At 39.5% G+C, this 6,630-nt stretch overlaps 1 protein-coding gene across 6 annotated transcripts in view; it reads right to left on the bottom strand.

Annotated features, from left to right (window-relative positions):
• Positions 1-180: 180 nt before the first annotated feature.
• Cul5 (cullin 5) overlaps positions 181-6,630 on the bottom strand; it is a 73,609-nt gene continuing 67,159 nt past the window's right edge. For all 6 annotated transcript variants that reach the window (XM_076182019.1, XM_076181997.1, XM_076182004.1 and 3 more), the window contains one exon: positions 181-774. The gene's annotated coding sequence lies outside the window, so the exon portion shown is untranslated. The remainder of the gene's footprint in view (positions 775-6,630) is intronic.

Raw genomic sequence — 6,630 nt, 5'->3', positions numbered from 1 at the left:
TGTATACTACCATTTACCTGACCACAGTTGTCATTAGCTGCTCATATCTTCTAGATAATTTGTCAATTTCCTTGATGCTGTGGGTCTATAGCAAGAGAAAATGAGCAATAGATTGATTGGTTTGATGAAAGGAATGTCTTGATGATCAACTATCATCAATGTGAAATGAAAGAACATTGCTATAAGTCAGACTCCTTTATTGTTTAAAATAGGATCACAGCAGACAACAAGATGGGGCAACAGTAACAAACCCAAAAGTTAATGTATGTAGTCCGAGGTATATACACTCTAGCAACCAGAGTATTTCTTTAGGGCAAATCTAATGGACAAAAAAAAATATATAATGCATTGTCAAACCTCCATAGCTGTTATTGATTCAAACCTACGTGAGTTTCATTTCTTATTACAGCAGTATGTACCACTGATGTCCAGGTGAAGCAAGTTATGTTACTTGGGCTGTACACTTTTTGTTTTCCTGATCATTAAATTTACAACAATTTCTGTTCCATGACATGAATACAAGATTCATCATTCTTGATTGCACATTACACAAGACATCTGAAAGCATCTTGCCTTAAGGACAGACACCAATGCTCCACCTTTTTCTTTTGTCAGGATATCACACAGTATAATAACATACTTGCATCTGTTGTTAATGATACATAATTGTTTGTGTTGAGGGCTTTCAACTGCAATCTTCCGTTTCCTGTCTAATAAGGCAGTTCATCTGGTTAGTCTTCCACAGTTATGTAATCAACATTTTTCTCAGGTCCCCTGTTGATAGAATAAGGGGTGGTATCAGTATGTAGTTCTCCCTGATATCTCTTCCCCACTCACTTACCCACTGAAAAATACTCCTACTTCTAGCAATCTTGTTGTTTAATATTTACTCCTACCTTCTGGCATGAATGTATACAACACATTAAAATACAGCCTAATATATACTGCATCTTATGCACATTACCAGCTCTCAAAACTGGTATTTAATAGCACATTCACTAAACGATGGCTCTGTTCTATTCACACTAGAGCAACATGAATGAATGTGCAAACCTCTGTTTTTAAAATTATTAGTTTCATTTTTTATACATTATATAGTAATACCATGTCTCAATGAAACCTGACACAAGTTGAACTTGCTATATGAGAAAGTGATCTCACCAACTGAAACAGGCTAAGGGAGAATGAAAGAGGATCCATTTTCCCAGAAAATGGTAAAAGCACAGGTACTAAACAAGGACCAAAGTTGGCAGTGCAGAGGCTAAAAATTTACAAAATTTATAATAAATACTGGATGAAATACAATAGAACAGAAAATTTTAAGCACTTCATCCATTCAGACAATTATTCATCCAAATCCATACTTTGTTCCTGAAACTTTTCATTCCAAACCATCTACTTCACACATGTATGCACACTCAACCAGGCATACATACACACACACATTTGTATAAGAGGACTGGGTTTAATGTCATGGGCTCCTTCTATCAGAAGGCTAGGACAGTGCCCCTACAGAGGACTTTGTACTGTCTAACTCACTCATGGCGGAGTTTAAACTGCCATCATCTTGACCTCCATCACAAATAGTGACACTAACCCACTCAGCTAGCGAGCATCCTTACTTAATGAAAATTTCTAAATACAGTGAGACCTCTCATTAACAGACATTAATTACCTGTGTTTCCAGTGTTTTTGCTGTGTTTGCGGTGCTGTTGTTTAGTGTGTGCAATCACTATGCCACCCAAAAGCCACTCCAAAACACCGAAAACGCCGCAAACATAGCTAATTAACGTCCATTAATGAGAGGTCTCACTGTATAGTAAGAATGATCCAGAAAATCATTGAACTTAAAAAGTACTTCCTTTATGGAAAATTTTACTTTGAAAATGCATTATACTTCTGAATTGATGCATAAAAACTATCAATTCAGAAATTTCTCTATCTGAAAGAATAAATGCATTTCACTTACAGTACTGCCCAGGCTTTAAATAGCTTTGCAGTGTTTACCTTGCATTTTCACTAATATAGGATTAATAACAGGTACCTGTAGGTGATGGTCCTACAAGTCAGATATCAAATGAGAAACGTATCCTTGCTCTCTGTCTTCAAAACTCCTTAACACCTTCACTTCCACATTGAGATGCAGTATTAAAGGGCTGATATTTGATCTCCAGACCAGGCTCAAGGTCTCGCATAAACTTTTGATTATCATGATAAGAGTCCATTCTTTTGGCAACTAATGTTTCTGTAAACCTAATATTATGGTACTTTTAAAAAGTCCCATTCCGTGAAGGAAGCAAGTAAATGCCTTGATGGATTAAAAAGTGTAATGAGAAAGACATTGGGAATGGATGCTAAGAGAGATTGTATAAAGGAGTGATTGTGTCGATGGCACTGTATGGGGCAGAAACATGGAACATAAGAGAGGAAGAGTTTAAATGTGTTTGAGATGAAATGCCTGAGATGTATAGTAGGGGTTATTAGGCTAGACGGTGAGAAATGAGGAGGAGAATGGGAGTGGAAAGGGAGTTGGGAGATGGGGTTGATGAAAGAGTATTGGGATGGTTTGGACACATGGAAAGAATGAGTGAAGAAAGATTAGTAAAAAGTGTGGAAGGAGTGAACATGAGGGGGTGACCAAAGATGAGATGGATGGATGGGGTAAAAGGGGCACTGGGAAAGAGGGGAATGTCTATGGAGGAAGAAAGGGATAAGACAAAAGATAGGGGTGAGTGGAGAATGGTTGTGTATAGATGATGCTGTGATGCATGGAAGAGAGTGGATGGGGGAGGTGGGGAGTATGTGTGAACGATAGTTTGACGCAGCACAAAGGAATTTCTCCTGACCTCTTTCTCTGCACGAGGGGACAGAAATGGGGGGGTTGCCAATTAAATCAATTGGCCTTGCTGTCAATGTGGCCTTGCTACACTGCTTCTGACCTAGGTCAATGGGTGAGATGCAGGAATGACCCATGGTCCAGGCAGAGCCAAGATAAGAGGGAGGGAGGGGGGTGAGTGGAGGTGGAGTATGTGGGGATGGAATGGGTGGGAGTGAATTTTATGCCTTTGTTTTTGGCTACCACCCTTGTATGGGGGAAAAAGCTATTGGTATATGTATTTTTTATTCTAAATAGTATGGTACATGGCCATTTTGAAAAGGGGACCGAGTGTCAGCCATCTTGTGGTGACATTACAGGCTTTATTCCTCTCATATGGCTCACTGTCTACCTACTATAACCATGGGTAAAATGGTACAAGTGGTGCATACGAATCTATCATGTATTTGGTCACCACACAACCCTCTCCTTTTCTATCCTTGTGAACACTGACTTCTGAAAGCATAAGGAACTCATGATGAACTTTGTCTTGGCTTTAGTAGACTTTTTTTTAGTTGTCTATTTTTTCAAAATACTGTTTATTTGTTTATTCATTTTCTTATTTTTTTAACATTAAAAATGGCTTCTGTAATAAGTGCTCACATAAGGTGCTCCCCATTTCTAGAAAGCTAGATCAATCAATTAACCTGTTGTCCCTGGGCTCTTGCAGAAGACCCACAGCCTCCGGGAAACCAGCAACATCCTCTACGTGAGGCCATAAGTCACTTAAATAAGAGATGTTGTGTTGATGTCTGGGGTGCTGCTGTGTCTGGCCTGCAAGAGGCTGCACCACTGGAGTCCTTGGACAGCAAGAAGAGAAAGATGCCCTTCCCCTAAGGAGAGATATCACTCAAACAAGCTATTCAAGAAGTCCACAAGTGGAAACATCTTATTCCCACCTCCCCAGAGAGGTGTGACCCCTGGGAGGGTAGCACCTGGTCTTTGGACTGGGCCTGAGACACTAGCAAGCCAGGTATTGAATAAATTGGAAGCTGGTGTCTCATGAAAGAAATGAAAGGAAGAGCTCAATGTGAACTCTTCCATGATTTGTAATTTAAAGAAACAGAATTGTAAACTCTACAACTTTGTCGACAAATTTTGAGCAATTTATTCAATCCAGCAAAAAATTATGAAAAATCCTAAGCTGACTGAGGTCAACAGTATTATATAAGTGCTTTGTGGTGCAGTGTTCAAACAGGAAGCCTTTAACAAGTCCATTGATATTAGAAAGACCAAGATATCTTACAAACATATCAACATAACTGAACCATGTGCATTCTTAGATGGTTAGCCTGGGAATTCTAAACAATACAACATCAGACTGCTGACTGTTAGTGGCATAATCCAGTCTGGTGATGATGACTGGGCAGCCTGACCAGCAGATCATTGTAAGTTTAACAGATCCTGACACTGGAAGCTAAATAGGAAGGCAGTGATGAGGAAGAACAATAAGAGATAGGTTCATGAAAGGAAGCTGAAAAAATCTAAATATTTTTATCAAGTTTGCCAAGTCCTTTTCTCATTACAATGCCAATAGGGGATGAACTTCATCTGTTCTATTTAGACTAAAAAAAAAAGAAATGAAATAGAAATAAATAAATAGAAATATATAATAAATAATGATAATAAAAAAAAACATTAAAGCAGGTGACACTGTACGTGATGTTTCAGAAAACTGCCAATGAGCTACACTCATGGGGTCCTTCTTGCTTAATTTCCAGTTATTACAAGTGGTGAGGAGCCTCCACTAGGAGGCGCATAACTGCAGCTGAAGCAATCACTTTTGTCCTATGCACTTGGAATGTTAGGGCAGGTAATAGTCACTGTTGGGAATCACAGTCATGCAGGATTCAAACCCACAACTAAGCAAATACAAGACCAACACACTTCCTGTTATGATACCAGCACATGCAAATATTATACCTCATTTGAAAATCATGTATGATTTCAGCCTGCATTATGTCTTTCCCTAGGTTAACACAGGAATTTACATGTCTGAACTTTTTTTTTTTTTTTTAACCATAAACTTTTCATACTCTCCTCCCCCAGGCCAAGAGGTCCTTTGTCACCTTTCTCTTCCTCCTTTATCTCCTGAACATGTGTGTGTGAGAGCTTTATAATGGAAGTGGCAGTCTAAGCACACCTTCTTTTCCAGTACAAGCACATTGGAAAAAAGTGACAGCTTTACATGTAAGCATCTCTTACGTCATTTCCTCACTTTACGAGACTTCCAGCATGCTACTGCATTAATAATTAATTTTTCATCACTCATTTACCTTTTTGTTTAACTTCTCAACTGTTACCTGCTGTGAGCAAATACAGTGTTTAGGTAAGTTGAGAGTGGAGGATTGATAGAGAAAGAGGAAAAAGAGAGAATGTAGGGAGGTACTTAGAATAAACTGCTTAAATGAGAAAGAAAAGGAGGAGTACAAGAAGAAGCTGAGAGAGGAGTGGGAGGCAGTAAAGGATAGAGTAGAACCAGGAGTGGAGGAGGAATGGGGATGGTTCAATCACAAAGTGTGCAAAGTTGGTGTGTGGAACAAGGATGATGGGAGGAAATAGAAGGAAGATTTAGTGAGTGAAAATTTTGAAAGTAATGAAAAGATGTTTTGGAAGGAAATTAAGAGAGGAAGAGGAGGTGAATCAAGTAGATAAGAAAAGGTAAAAGGTGCAGGTGGAGAGATGATAAGGGAAGAGACAGCACTGAGAGGAAGATGGGATGAGTATTTTAGGGAGTTGCTAAATGTGAAGGATAGGGAGTGAAAGATAGTTGCAGTGGGAAGTGCTAAGAAAATGACAGTGAGGTATGAGGAAAAATAAGGAAAGACAGGGTGAAAGCAATTAAAGATGAAGAGAGCAGGTAAGGCACCTGGGTTAGATGGGTGTCATGCAGTGTCTAAAAAAGGGAGGCACAGTGATGGTGGACTGGCTGGTGAGGTTGTTTAATGTTTGTCTAAAAGAGGGTAGAATGCCAGAGGACTGGAGGAGTGCCTGTATAGTTCCACTTTACAAGGGAAAAGGGGACAAGTGTGAGTGTAGTAGTATCAGAGGGATCAGTTTGTTATAGTTGGGAGGGTTTTGATTGAGAGGATTAGGAGAGGAACAGAGGGAGTAATTGGTAAGGAACAGTGGGTTTAGGACAGGTAGGGGTTGCATGGATCAGATTTTTGTGGTAAGGGAGATATGTGAGAAAGCTTTAGGAAAAGGCAAGGATGTTTTTTTGGGGCTTTCATGGATTTGGAAAAGGCTTATGACAGGATAGGTAAGAAGGCACTGTGGGAGGTATTGCAGATATATGAGATAGGAGGAAAGCTGTTAAGAGCAGTCAAGAATTTTTACAAGAGTAATAGAGCCTGTGTTAGAATTAAAAATGGAGATAGTGAGTGGTTTGAGGTAAAGGTGGGACTTTGCCAGGGATGTGTTATGTCGCCTAGGCTATTCAATTTATATGTGGATGGGGTGAAGCGAGAGGTAAACACAGGAATAATGGGTCGGGGGATTGTAGATGGTTAAAGAAAATGGAGAAAAGTGGGAGATAAGCCAGTTGTTGTTTGCTGACACTGTACTTGTGGCAGGATCCAAGGAGGGATTAAGGAAGTCAGTGACAGAGTTTGGGAAGGTGTGCAAAAGAAGAAAGTTGAAGATAAATGTGGGTAAAAGTAAGGTGATGAGATGTACAAGGGGAGAATGTGGCAGCAAATTGGAAGTATCAAGGGAAAGAGACTGGAGGAAGTGGATAGTTTTAGATACTTGGG

The sequence above is a fragment of the Oratosquilla oratoria genome, chromosome 3 (genome assembly GCF_046742065.1).
Source record: "Oratosquilla oratoria isolate Oo_2021 chromosome 3, ASM4674206v1, whole genome shotgun sequence".
Lineage (NCBI taxonomy): Eukaryota > Metazoa > Arthropoda > Malacostraca > Stomatopoda > Squillidae > Oratosquilla > Oratosquilla oratoria.
Note: the sequence above shows the minus strand (reverse complement) of the source record. Positions and strands in the feature narration are given on the sequence as shown.